Below are 13,819 nucleotides of genomic sequence, written 5' to 3'. Positions count from 1 at the left end.
CTGAATATTGTTGAGACAGGAGAACTTTAGCGCGTAACAAACATCTTGCAGCAGATGCTGAGACATGCTGGTAACATAGACTGTAAAAAGATGATGAGATAATGTTTCCTTTTTTTTTTTTTTTTTTTTTACATTCTATGGCTGGTACCAGCGCTTCCCATGAAAATTTAACGTAGAAAACAGTCCTCCCCCGACCAGGAAGAAACCCACTTTTCTGAACTCTCTATACCCCAGTTTAAACAACTTGATCTGAAAGACACTCACGCAAAATAAATCTGAACACTTCACTGTGTGTTTACGGCTAGGTCAAAGTGGTAATGGATTTATGGTGCACTAGATTTAGTGCACTACTTTGCCACTCGACATCAGTCAACACTGAGGTTAAATGAGAAACCCAAAGAACAAACCAGTTCACTCCTTCCCTTAAATGAAATTGCTTCAGTTTGAACAAGAACGACAGAGTTTGACATACCTTGAGAAAAAGTATCGGCCTTTTAAGGACATGAAAGAAACAGACACGTTTTCTTCTTTTTTCAAAATACAGTGTAGGAAAATATAAAAGTATACCTGTTGGAAGCTGGAGCCTTTTTTTCCTTGCTGTGAGTGCTCCACTGACTGCCGTGTTCTTGTGTTTATAGAGGCAGCATCATCTGTGACACACCCCTGGGAGAAGCTGGGGTCTCTGGCAGCCAGAGTTGAGAGAGATTTAGAATAATCTCTAACAGATAACAGACACAATCCTGACCCACCCCCCAGAGCTCTAACATCAACTCCTGTTGGATATTCTGCATTTTCTATCCACTACTGTGGCAGCTAAATATACATTCGATGTGTTCTCGTAAAACCTTTCCATTCCTCTCATTCTTTAGGATCCAGATAGCTGGCTTTAAGATAGGGTTCGGGTGGGTCCATGTAAACATCTGAAGTATCTTTAAACACTTTTTTCTTTTCACATATGCAGCAGTGGCCTCTGAGCTGACTTGGATGATTAAAGTCCTGCGAGTTCCCCTTTAATGGGGCATATTATAAGTATTATATTAGAAGTTTAGTGTTTATCGTTTGCCTGCAGTGTTTTATCAAACTTTTTAGCTAAAAATTCTGCAAAATTGAGACGCTCAAAGACTTGGCAGCTTCTCTGACCCTCAGCTCTTGCTGCAGAGCCATCAGCCTAGCTTTTAATGTCTTTCCCACCTATCTTCAGCTCACTCTTCTTCATCTTCCTCTACTTTCTCATTTCATTGGTCCCGCACAGCATGCACAAAAAGCTTCTATCACTAAGTTGTCAGGATTTGTTCAACCAATATTTTACGTTTCTGCTGATAGTCTTTGTCTCGAAGCACATAAAAACATCTTATGGACAGGCAAATAAGGTTAGAAATGAGATCTTTTGTTGAGGATGACTTTCATCTGTTAGATACCCCTTTGGTTTATATTCATTTCACCATAGTAATACAATCAACTGGCACAATATTGGAGGCTAATAATTGCGAGCAGCTGAATATAAAAGGAAAACATAGCGTCCAGGGTGGTGACAGATGTGTTGTAAAAAGAATGCTTTTAAATCCTAATTATGACTGTTTTGTTGGCCTGTCCAACTAATGTTGTTTTCTAAACCCAAATAGAAAAAAGACAATGTTTCATCATGACATTTTGTGTTAACATGTAACCATGGCCCCAATCAAAATGACATCCATGACAGTCACAGTCCTAACCGTGATCCTTTTCGAACTTTTTCTAACAAAAAGCTTGACTTTGAAACTCTAAAACTTCCCAGATTTTGTATCATGTAAGTTTTAAGCCTAATGTTATTGTCATGAGGTAGCATGGATTGTCATTATTTCAATTTAAACAGCATGTGACATGGACAAACAGTTACTGCAGACTTAATGTTTTTTTTCCCTCACATGTAGGCTGTATTATTGCAGTGCCATCTTAGCTAATAATTCCCTGAAGCTCTTTCAGTTCATCAAACTTGTTGCATCCAGAGTCCTCACCATTGCCGCCACGAAAGATCACATTTCTACAGCTTTGGCCTCTCAAAATTGGCTCCTGTAAAATTTACAATAGAATTTAAAATCCTGATTACATTCGGAGCTCGTAATGGCAAAGCTCCATCCGTTCTGTGAAAGATCCTATTGTTCTCATCACTCCACAAGACCAAAAAAACTATCCGAAAAAACCTATATTCAGCTCACTGACCAGCTATCTATGTAAATATACTTTTCTACATGTCTTTTGTATACTCTAAACCCCTTTGTTTTGATATTGACTTCTTGCTTTTGTAATGTAACTTTTGTCTTGTTTTTTTTTGTCTAATTTGAATTTTGTCCTGTAAAACACTTTGCATTCTTATTGCAAGGTATCGCTCATATTAGAAAAGATGAACACAGCTAAAAAGATAACTGGTAAGATGTGATCGAATATACGTTCGTAGTTTCAATGTGCAAGCGCAGGTGGGGTCCCTCGTTCACACTCTGCTTAGATGGACACAGTGGCATGCATGTAAGCCAGGCTGGTTGGCTTTAGGTGGGAGGATTCACAGCTCTGGTGAATGGACACACATACACAGAGAAGCCAGGAAACAGCTGGTTGGGCTGCATGAAGTTGGAAAATGGCTTGTGGTGACAGATGGTAAGCAGCAACACTGAGTCATTCTCATCTAAAAAAGCAACGGTAATGATCAGTCAAGGTATTAGGGGATTTCCATCCCAACAGAGCAGCATGATCTCCACAGGATGGACCCATCCCACTCTGTTTAATACTTTAATTTGTTTTGATGAAACTTAATGTTTATACCTGACTGATGATAATGACCTTCTATTAATATTACTCTACTATCTAGATACAGAATGTACAGCACAACTATAGGAGATACCTCTCCAGCAACAGACAAGAGATCCACATTCATCTAATTGATCTCTTAATTCCAGCAGAAGTCACTTTTCCCGGTAGGTAAACAATAGAGAGTCTGAAAGAAGCTCATGTGCCCATGATGGCATCTCTCATACAATGGCTTATAAAGGACTTTATCGTTTGAATATTGATAATAGTGAATGAGCGTGTATGTGGTGGTTGTGGATGGATGCATAGGTGGAACAGTCAGCAAATATAGCAGAGGGATAAAGACCTTAGGGTTGGTAATCCTCACCTCCATGTCCAAAGGTCAGGAAAAGATTGTGTATAGCCCAGTGGAAAATGAGTCATACTCACACACAGCAACATGTGAGTTGCAGCAGGCTTACAGTAGCCCAATGTGCTGCGGGAGTGTGTGTTTGCATCGCTAAATGGACGCTAAGTTCCAGTAATTGTGAAGGGTAGGTGAGTATTGGCATTTATCTGGATGGCATGTGTCTAGCTGCATCAGGAGTTGAGCATGTACTCCTCACAGAGTGATGATTGTATCACTGTTTCCTTGTAAACATGCCATCTAAACCCCAAGAGGAATCCGTGTTAAAGTGTAGCTTTAACTGAGGGAATATCACATCCACCCATCTCATTTAGTTTTTTCTTCCTTGCGTTTCTTTGTTTTCAACGGGTTTGTTGGTATGTCTGCAGCTTTGGCCCCAGGTGTCTGGTTTTAAATGGAAGTAAATCAAAAAATGGATTCCCGACCAGATGTCACTCAATATGGATACATGCTGAGTCGGAAGAGCAACGATTACTGCTCAACTTAGCCACTTAATTGGACCACCATCCTTGTCCTGGTACACATGCACGGGGAGGGAACTTGAGTTATTGAGCAAATATGCCTGACGCCACAATTCTGTAGACTACGTGGGAATTACAAGTCGAAAAGTAGACTTAATGGGCTGAATTTTGATCACAATTGCGGACACATTTAGCCGTCTGACAAAAGATGCAGAAAAATATGTAAACGAGAGCAGCTTTATAGGGAATTTGTTTGTACAGATATATCCACATACGCTTGACTGTTTTTACAAAAAGAACTTTGAAGCATGAGCAGCCTGATCCATTTGAGTCCAGCTGAGCATATACATACCAACCACACTATCTTTAACTTTGCTGGATTAACATGTTTACATGTATTTTAAAAGTCCAGGTCTGGTCTTTTGTTTTTTTTCCAAGTGTCATGTCAACATGCTTACTGGAAGCAGATATATTGCCCTCATAAGTTAACATAATTTTTAAAAAACGTGATAAGTTCTGTGACAAGGTTAGTCGGTGATTCAGTTGTAAAGGTTTTTTTGTATTTCCAGTATGGAAGAATTGTTTTCCTGGTTTAAAATAAAGAAAGAGTTGGTTTATGTATTCAATATCAAGATTGTCAATCTCTACGTATTTTTACCGGGCAAATGGATACTGCGGCTCAAACAGCGAGAGAGTTTCTGAGTTACTGTTATCTATAAAGAGTGAACAGGTGGGCAGTTCCATGGCAGCTTATTGAACCTATAAATTGTCCAACATGAGGAAATAAATATATTTTTGTATACATCTAAAAATCTAAATAAAAAAGGTATAAATATATATATATATAAAGGAACAGTCAACTGTTTTAGAAAAGCATGAATGGTACAGTTGACTAATTAGAAATTGCTACTGCACCATAACTATGCTTAACATAGCGTGTTCAGTTGTTGCATTAATGAATATGGAAGTATACTAATAATAGTGAAGGTGCTAATAATCACAACAAGCAACAACAATAAAAGAAAAAAAACATGGTCTTTATTCATACGATGTAAGCTTGTTATATCACACCACGAATTGGGTCATACTCTCATAAAGGTCATGAAAATGCACGTTCCTATTACAGTAATTCACTGCAAAATGATCATTAAAAAAAACAAACAAACATGAAAGCTAAACAAAAACATCTTTAGATATTATTTGAATAAGATTTTAACAACACAACTCCAGCTGATTTGAGTTAAATCAGATTTGACTGACAGCAAGAAATGAAACTGCTGTCATATCCCAATGATGCTGAATCCTGATTGGATCACAGCAGTCTGATGTCGAGATATTCCCAATGAACCCCACCGGTGAAATGAGCACAAACAGACAAATGAAGAAACCCAAACTTATATTCTTAAAGCACCACAACTGTTTGACTTAAAAAATGAACACGGCTATCGTTATCTAGTCTTTTAGAATATGGTAATATTGAACAAATTCAAATCAAACATCAAAGCAGACAAAGAGGCAGATTGTAAAAAGAGCTTCATGTACGTTCACTAAACAGAGTAGGAACAGATGAAAGCTTGAGGTTCCCAGCACGTGAAGTCATTAAACTTTCCATTTCCTGAATAAAAAAAAGACAAAAAGTCGGGTCAGTTAGTGCCACGTTGTTTAACGACTGTATGTGGAAAATAGATCAATAAATGAACAAGTCAATAGATCAATACATGTCATCAGTAAGCAAAGTACTTTCAACTATAGCACCTTATTACAAGACCACAATAGAGTTAACATTTCTGTAATTGCTGGTCTCCATTTATTTTCAATATTTTTAGTTATTTTATAACTATTTAATGAAATTACAAAAAGAATAAGACAACACTTCTGGTTAAGTTTAGGCACTAAAACTACAAGGTTTGGATTAGAGAGCAAAATAGTAAGAGTAAATGAATGAGATAAGACTAATGGATTCTACTAAATCCCTGCTGGTGTTTTACAAACGGAACCAGACGAGCTATAACATTAACATGCTTTCAATGGCAAGGCACAAAAAGTCATTTCTGAACCAGCTGACAAAGACTGTTGAACTTCTAATAATACCCAAACTCTTGGAGACACGTCTAGCATTTTTCATGCATTTTTGCTTCCCTGGAGCTTTTGCAATATATTAAACTGACAAAACGTCAACTCAGATACACGATGCTGTGCATGCAGGGGTAATTAAAAAGCTTAGAAATGGAGAAAAACAATCCCAGCAAAATTACTGTAATAATGAAAATACCTAGCACTTCCAGACAGTCCTCCACACCCGCTGTGTGATTTGGCTCTCCTGACAGCCAATCAGTGTAGGTCCAGTGCGAACCGTCCAACCAGACAAAGCGATTGGTCTGATGGCAAAAAAAAAGACAATAAGATATGATCAGATGAAAGAGTCCCTCATTTCAGTTATTCCCCTGATATGTCAATAACATGTGTCATTCTCATGGTGTGATGACTGATTTAATGTTCAGAACAGAATTATGAGGCCCAGCTCCCTCACGGAGAATACACACATTCAAATATCGTAGTCCTCCAACCCAGGTGCGCGTATAACCTCCGTTTTGCGTCAGTATCAGGTTCATCACCTCTCTGTGGATCTCTCGGCTTGTGATGGAGGCCAAGTGGCCATCAGGGAAAGAGTGCTGACAGAAAAACTACAACGAAGCAAAGAAGGAAGTGACAGTAGGATAAAGGCACATTGTGATAACGGCTTAATAAGGAAGTACAATAAACTTTTTTTATGATACATGCTGGGAATAAGGGAGGATAAGTAAATACCTCAGCATCTGCAGCCTTCTTTCGATCGCTGAAGAACTGATAACATTTCCCCCCAAGTAATACACCGGTACAGTAGCTCCGCTCTGTGGCAGAAAGTTGAAACAACATCAATCTAATCTTGCTGCAGAAAGGACAGTTTTGCATTCCTACCAAAACTCACATGCACATATAAACACTTTTTTAGCTCCTACTCTTGTCCTGTCTGTGCATTCAGAGACTCTTGTTTATTTATTTTTTACTTGATTTCAATCCAAGATTGAGAAAAAAAATATCTGCAATCCTATATTAGAAAATTGCTTCTATTACCCATAGATAACTATATCTAGAGTTTTTTTATATATATATATATTTTAAAAAGGACCATTACTATCATGATCAAATGCTACTATTATCTGTATTTTTGTGTTTAACTCTTTATATTTTTCCCTCAAAGACCTCATTCAAAATTCAGACCATTCACAATATACATTTTCATCAAGAAGGGACTACTTTACACCCTCCTGGAGAATTGTAAGTTTTAGTGTTGTTTTAAGAAATTTATGGTAAAACCAGTTACTGTTTGTCAGTACATTTGTGTAGAACTTTATTTCCACTTACCTTGCGTACCTTGTTCATCTCTCATCAAAGCATTTGGTTCACTTTTCAACATCACATCAGTCTGAGGCCCCTTACCTTCCATTTCTTGGTCCTCAAATAATTGTGCAGGTAGTTCTTCCTCACTGAGGATCGCTCTCTGTGCTTCTTCGTTCATCATCAAGTATTCTGGCTCATCCAAATCTTCCTGTTTTTCAGGTCTCATCTGCATAACGAGTTCCTCATCCGGGAAATAGTTTTCTGAAGGTGCCTGCTGCTCTATTGTGTCCAACTCTGGCTCTTTTTCCAAGACAGCAGCCTCTGGTGTGAAATCTTGATTTGGAAAGGGCTCCTCTATCATCTCAGACTCCAGTTCCAGGATTGATTGTTCAGGTGAAATTTCATTCCTCAGTCTCATGATCTCTTTTTCCTCTTCCTCATCCTCTGACAAAGGTTCTGTGCCAGGATCTTGTCCCTGAATTTCAGCCCTTGAAGACTTCTCTTCTTCTGATGGCTCCGTGTCGCTCACTTCCTGTCCAAACATGTTGTCGTCATCCAGCGGCTCTAACTCCATGTCTGGCTCACCCATGGTTTCATATTTTCCCTCCATGTCAATGTGCCTTTCTTCCATCAACAAACCTTTGTCAGTTTCCTCCTCATTCACCTCCTCAGGCACAATTTCCATTTGAACATCTGGCTCCACCAGAACCTCTGATTCAACTTTAAAATCCGGTTCAGCTTGGAGCTCTGGGTCCATCACAATCTCTTGCTCTACTTCAGCTCCTGCCTCAACTGGCACTTCTGGCTCTGGTTCAGTTTCTTGCTCTGCTATAAGATTTTCCTCCACTGGAACATCGGGCACTTTAACCTCTGATTCCACCTTAAAGTTTTGCTCATCTTGGAGCTCGGAATCAATCTCAGTCTTTTGCTCTGTTTCAGCCTCTGCCGACACTTCTGACTCTGGTTTAACTTCTTGCTCGACTTGAACAACTTTAACCTCTTGTTCCACCATACCCATTTCTTCCACTTTAACCTCTGCCTCTGCTTTTAGCTCCTGCTTCTCCTTAACATCTACTTCAACCGTATTCTCACTCTGCTTCGTGTCCACTGGAGCCTTTTTGTCCTCCTGCCCTTTGGAGCTCAGCATGACCTGTGGTGCAGGATTCTCCACCACTACATGACCATGCACAGGTACAAGGTCTCCCAGCAGAGGGCTCTGTTTTTCTACTGTCAGAACGTGATTTTGATCCACATCAGGAACCACCAATGGCACTCCCAGAGCCACTGCGAAGAGAAAAGTTTGAATAATTGCTGAAGACATCAAGCAGAGTCCTTTACATACTATAGGGACGGCTAATAAGACAAAGAGTCCATGGACACAGGCACTGTAAGTGATTAAGAATCTCTGTGTGGCTGTTTTTCTTCAGTTTGGGATCAGATTGATAGACCCTTCAATAAGACATGTTAATACTCACTATCACAAAGCAAGACTCTGATTCCTCAGCGTCTCAGCACCAGTTTTAGACTCTTTGACGACGAGGAAAAGATTTTTGAACATTTAAATCTACATCTGAACAATGACAGCAACTTTTTCAAGATTAAACTGAATCATTATTAGAGAAACTAAATGTTTAGGCCATGAAAGCTTTTAGAGAGCATATTTGAAAAGAGAGGTATTGGTCAGGACCTGTTCAGGGTCCTGTCTCTCTTGCCCAAAGACAGCTGGGATAGACTCCAGCCCCCCCGACTCTGAGTTAAGCGGGTATAGAAAATGGATGGATGGTCGTGGTCAGTCATGCTCCTGGTAAAAATGAAGTTAAATCTCTTACCTGCGAGGCTCACTGAAAGCAGTACCAGAATCTTCATCGTGATCTGTGAACTTTAAGTCAGGATTGTATCTGTATCAAAAATGTTTTGTCCTGTGTATTGGTCGCACCTTCACGTGTCTTCTCTCTGCCTCTAACTGTGTTTGGTTGAGTTCACCTGACCTATATTACCATCACTGGTCCTTCCCTTTTTTATTTCTATATGCTCCTTAAGTCATAAAGCTCCAGTGATAACTTGTCAAAGGCCCACAATTTCTCCTTTTGTTTCCTCTTGGCATTTGTTCTGTCATGATTAAAAGGTCAGAATGTTCATATCATATTCATATTATCCAGGCTCATCTGAAGATGCAACTAACTAGGAAAGTATCAAACTAAACCTAATATAATAACCTAATATAATGTTCCTCAGAACAGATACATAAATTGTAGACTTTTAATTAAGAAATATGGAAGTTAATGAGTGTTTTCACCTGTCATTGTGTCAGATGCTAGACGTGTGTGCAAAATATGGGATAAATTTGGTTCTTGAACTGGACCAATTTGATTGTTGATTAGAGTGCAACGTAAAAACAATGGAGGGTATACGTAAAAGTGACAGTACAGTATGTACTGTACATTTTATCTAAAAAGAGGCTAAGTCTGCTTTGAGACACATATACGGTAAATCTCATATCAGTCTGTCATATAACTGGTAATCTTAAACTGGACTCTGAACTTTCACAGTGAAAATAATAATTAACCTCATTAGATCGGTAGTAGGATCTCAAGGCCCGAACGTTCAGCGTCTTGAGCGTCACACAAACTTGTTTTCCTGAAATCTATAAATCAATATAATCAGATAACACGCGTAAAAACGTCTGATTACTCATTTTAACAAGACTTCAGAGAAAGACTTTGCGGATCGTGGAAAAAAAGTGGGTCTTCAGCTTTATCTCAAAACACCTCAATCAAACTTGCTGAGTGTCATGCGGATAGTGATGATGCATGGGATGAAAATGGGGCAGTACACAACCCGCGTGGGCTGTGCATGGCCTCACAAGGTCAGATAGATATCTTAATGCTCTGGCGTTTAATGTTTCATAGGTTAACAGCAGCCCTTTAAAATCTGTTCTAACCTAAACAAAAGGCCTATGAAGATAAGGAAGCACAGGGGTAATGTGATAAAGCGGTCAAAATATGAGCTGCTGGATTTCTGAATCATCTGCAAACCTCTAAAGTCCTTCATGACAGAAGGACATTATTGTAGTCCAAATTGTTCAAAGTGGGGGGCCCCGGGGGACGGATCACTTAAACACTCTGAACAGTGTCACGGAAAGGTCAGTGAATAGAAGTTAAGAAATAATATATTCAATAACTAATGAATTAGTCATCAAAAGAAGATCACATAGGAGAGACTAGATGTGTAATATTTGATTAAAGAGAAATTTTACACGTTTGTTTCGGAGCAAATTTACCAGTTTTCCCAAAGAGACACAAAACAACCACGAACATTTCCAACAAAACCACCACCCAGAACAGCAAAACAACCACAGAAATGCACAAAACTACCACAAAGACACTAAAAAACAGCAAAGAGTCAAAAGAACCTCAAAGACACACAAAACAACTGGCAGGAGACAGCTACAAAAACAAGCACAATGACCACAGCTGAACGCAAAATGAAATCTAACACACTCTAGGTAAACAGAAAAGATATACGAGACCACTATGAAGATACATAAAACAACCAAAAAGAGAGAGTTGCATAGCAACCAACAAAGGCTCAAAACAAACTGCCAGATTAAATGCAATCAACAAAGACACTCTAAATTACCCCATGGACAGACAAAAAGTAAAAGTTTACTGATTGGGAACTTTACAGAATGAAACATGACTCATAAAGCTTTAATGTTTATGATTATCTGTTCATCTTTAAGCTGGACGTTAAGTGTTCGTACAGTACAATAATTAGTTTTCTTTTTTTCCAGGTATGACACTTGCTGCCACAAACCAGTCAGCTGTTGAACTGATGATTGAAGTCACATAGCTGTCGTCACAGATCACACAGCCTTTAAAGACCCCTTCCCATGTATTCGATATGAGGTTGATTACCTCAGAGAGTTTGTGTAAAAACAGGTTTGTGTCAAGTGAGCAGTGGCTGTGTTGTTGCATGCAAGTGTGTATGTTAATGTGTTACTGTGTGCTTACTGTGTGTTACATGACATCAGCGTGTCCAGCTCAAACGCAGAGCAGCTGGGATTCTTGATCACCAACAGGTGCTGCAGCTGAGATTTTGGGAGGTAGTGTTTCACTGTCTCTCTGTGTGTGTGCAGAAGCACACGTGTCTGCACGTATGGCCTGTGTGTGTCTTTGGGTGTGCATATGGCCACAAATGTAAGCATGTGTGCACATTAACTAGAAAGAGGGACAATGTGCTGTTGTGTGGGCACTGCTGGTTAGAAACCTAATAGCCAAGGACACAGTAGCTCAACGGCAGCTGTCCCATCTCTGCACCTCCTCCTACACTCAGGAGTGTTGATGCTTGGAAAACTCTGATTTAAATCCTTTACATTCAGATGGAGGACTAACTTATGTATGTAATACTACTTGTCCCTTTAAAGCTGACTTTCATTTAAAAACATCAATTGGAAGAAAGGACGGGATGGTAGTGGAATAAAACCGAACTGACTGAACAAACAACAAAATGGGAAACTTATATAACAGCAAGTCTATACAGTGGTGTCTCTTTGTTTTAACTTTTTTAAAAACTATTTTATTGTATTTGTTTACTTTTATGTTTCATTTTATTGCATTTATTTCACTGACCGATGGTTTTCTGTTTTTAAATGAACTTCTAAATCACTTTGGTGAACCTTGTTGCTTTTAAATGTGCTATAGAAACAAAATTGACATCGACATTGTGAAACACAGCAGCAATACACGGACAAACTCTACAAATTCAATCATACACCAAAAAACGACAACTGTTTTGTCCAAATGAGCAGGAAATGAAACTACTTAAATGTAGAAAAGAAGCTACAGTAATGTAGTACAATGTAAAGTGTGGCATAACAAACCTCAAAAGTGCTCAAATTCACAATAACTGATAGTCTCATGCAGGAACACCTGTTAGTTTGCAGAGTTAGGGTCACCTAGCAACTTCATCCATTCAAGGACATGCTGTCAGGTCCAGCATTTATCCTCTTTTATGTCTGTTTGCACCACACAGTTGCTAACTGCGTCTATTGGTAGTTTCTAGCTGATCCACGTGTTCCATGTGAGTGACATCATGCCTGAGTTGGTCACCTTCCAGTGGAAATCAGAGGGGTTTGATCACTAGTTGGGTTACCTGCCGTTATCCACAGCGAGCTACACATTTGAACAGTGGCAACACAATATGCATTGTTTTGCAGTCACAAACACCATAGCAACATGTTTACAGATTGAAGTTTGACTGGACTGTTTGTCTGACTGATGTAATGATATGCAAAAGTCTCATAAGTGATGAACTGTAAACGACTGCATTGTTTCCCTCCTTTGTACACATGAAATAGCCCTTTTGGATTTTAGACTGAAGTTGAGGTGGTAGTGAGTTCAATTTGAACACGGAAATACAACTTTACAAGTTCCTCAGCAGGAAATTTCAACAGGATGAGTAGGATATCTGATTTTGTTAGAGACCAAAATAACTCTGACCTCAAAATTCAAGAAAGCTGCTTAATAAAACTTTAGACAACATACTGACTCAACAACACGTTAAATTACACGTTATTTGACATGTAACGTACATTGGTTCCATCTTGGTTTTTGATATATATTTCAATGTGTTGGTATTGTATTTAGAAGGTTGGTGGAGATGGCGAAATTTGAAGATCACTGGAAACATGTACAGCACTGGCTGTAAGTTCCAGGACCATGAACAAAGCTGCTGTTTTCACTTCGGGAAGAAACAAAAACAGCAAGCCAGTACTAGCTGACACGAAATAATCAAGTTCAAGCACAGCTATAAAAAAAACCCAAAACAACACGTAATACCAGCCCGGCTAACTGAAAAAAACATCCACCTCTTCATTTTTCTTTTGTACGTGGCCAAGGTCTGTTGTCTATTTTCTTGTGATATTTCACAAGGTTCTCTTCTGATTTGGTTGACAATTAGGCCTGTTTGATAGACTTTTTACTCAAAACTATCAAAGATAGGGCAGGGGATTGAATTGTGGTAAAGATTCAATGCATGTTGATGGTTCCATTAGTTAATCAACTTATCACAAATTGGCATTTTATAAGTATTGCCTTACAAAAAAAAATTGGATTCCATTGAACTAAATTTGAATTAAATGAATTGGAAGTAAATCCGTTTAATGTCTAACATAATTGTATCATAGTTGGACTGACTTGAACTGCATCAGAAATGGTCCCAATGGAATGGTGGCCGTCAAGAAGCTATTCTTAAGGAAGGGAAACAAGGAGAAAAGGCTATAATTAACCAAGAACTGAACTGAAAATCAGTGGCAACAGGTCTTATGGAGGGATGAATCCTCCCCAGAACCCAGATCTCAATGTTTTTGAGGCAGTGTGGGATCATCTTGATGGAGAGGGAAACAAAAGACAACCACCACCCAAAGAAGAGCTTTGGGATGTCTATTTGGGATGAACTATTCCTGCAGACTACTTAAAGAAATGACAAGGAAGCTTATATGAGAGGGTTCAGGCTGTGTTGAAGAATAAAGGTGTTCATAGCAAATATTGACTTTAAAGCGCATTCGAATCATACAAATTCTGTTTTTGCCTCAGTTTACATACTGTATTTCCATGTTTGCATGTGTTTAAATGAAATTGCGACACCCATTTTCTGTCTTTCTAGAAATGTATTAATAATGGAGGGTAGCTCCAGACTTTGGGAGAGTACTGTACACCAGTGAGGTCAGCCGCTTTTAGAGTCGTAATATGTTTCGATCTGAAGATTACATGGCACGTCTTACATTTAT

This window comes from Leuresthes tenuis, unplaced genomic scaffold (assembly GCF_036924035.1).
Source record: "Leuresthes tenuis unplaced genomic scaffold, fLeuTen1.0.hap1 SCAF_12, whole genome shotgun sequence".
In the NCBI taxonomy this organism is placed as follows: domain Eukaryota; kingdom Metazoa; phylum Chordata; class Actinopteri; order Atheriniformes; family Atherinopsidae; genus Leuresthes; species Leuresthes tenuis.
The sequence above is the reverse complement of the archived record's forward strand: the minus strand, read 5'-3'. Positions refer to the sequence as shown.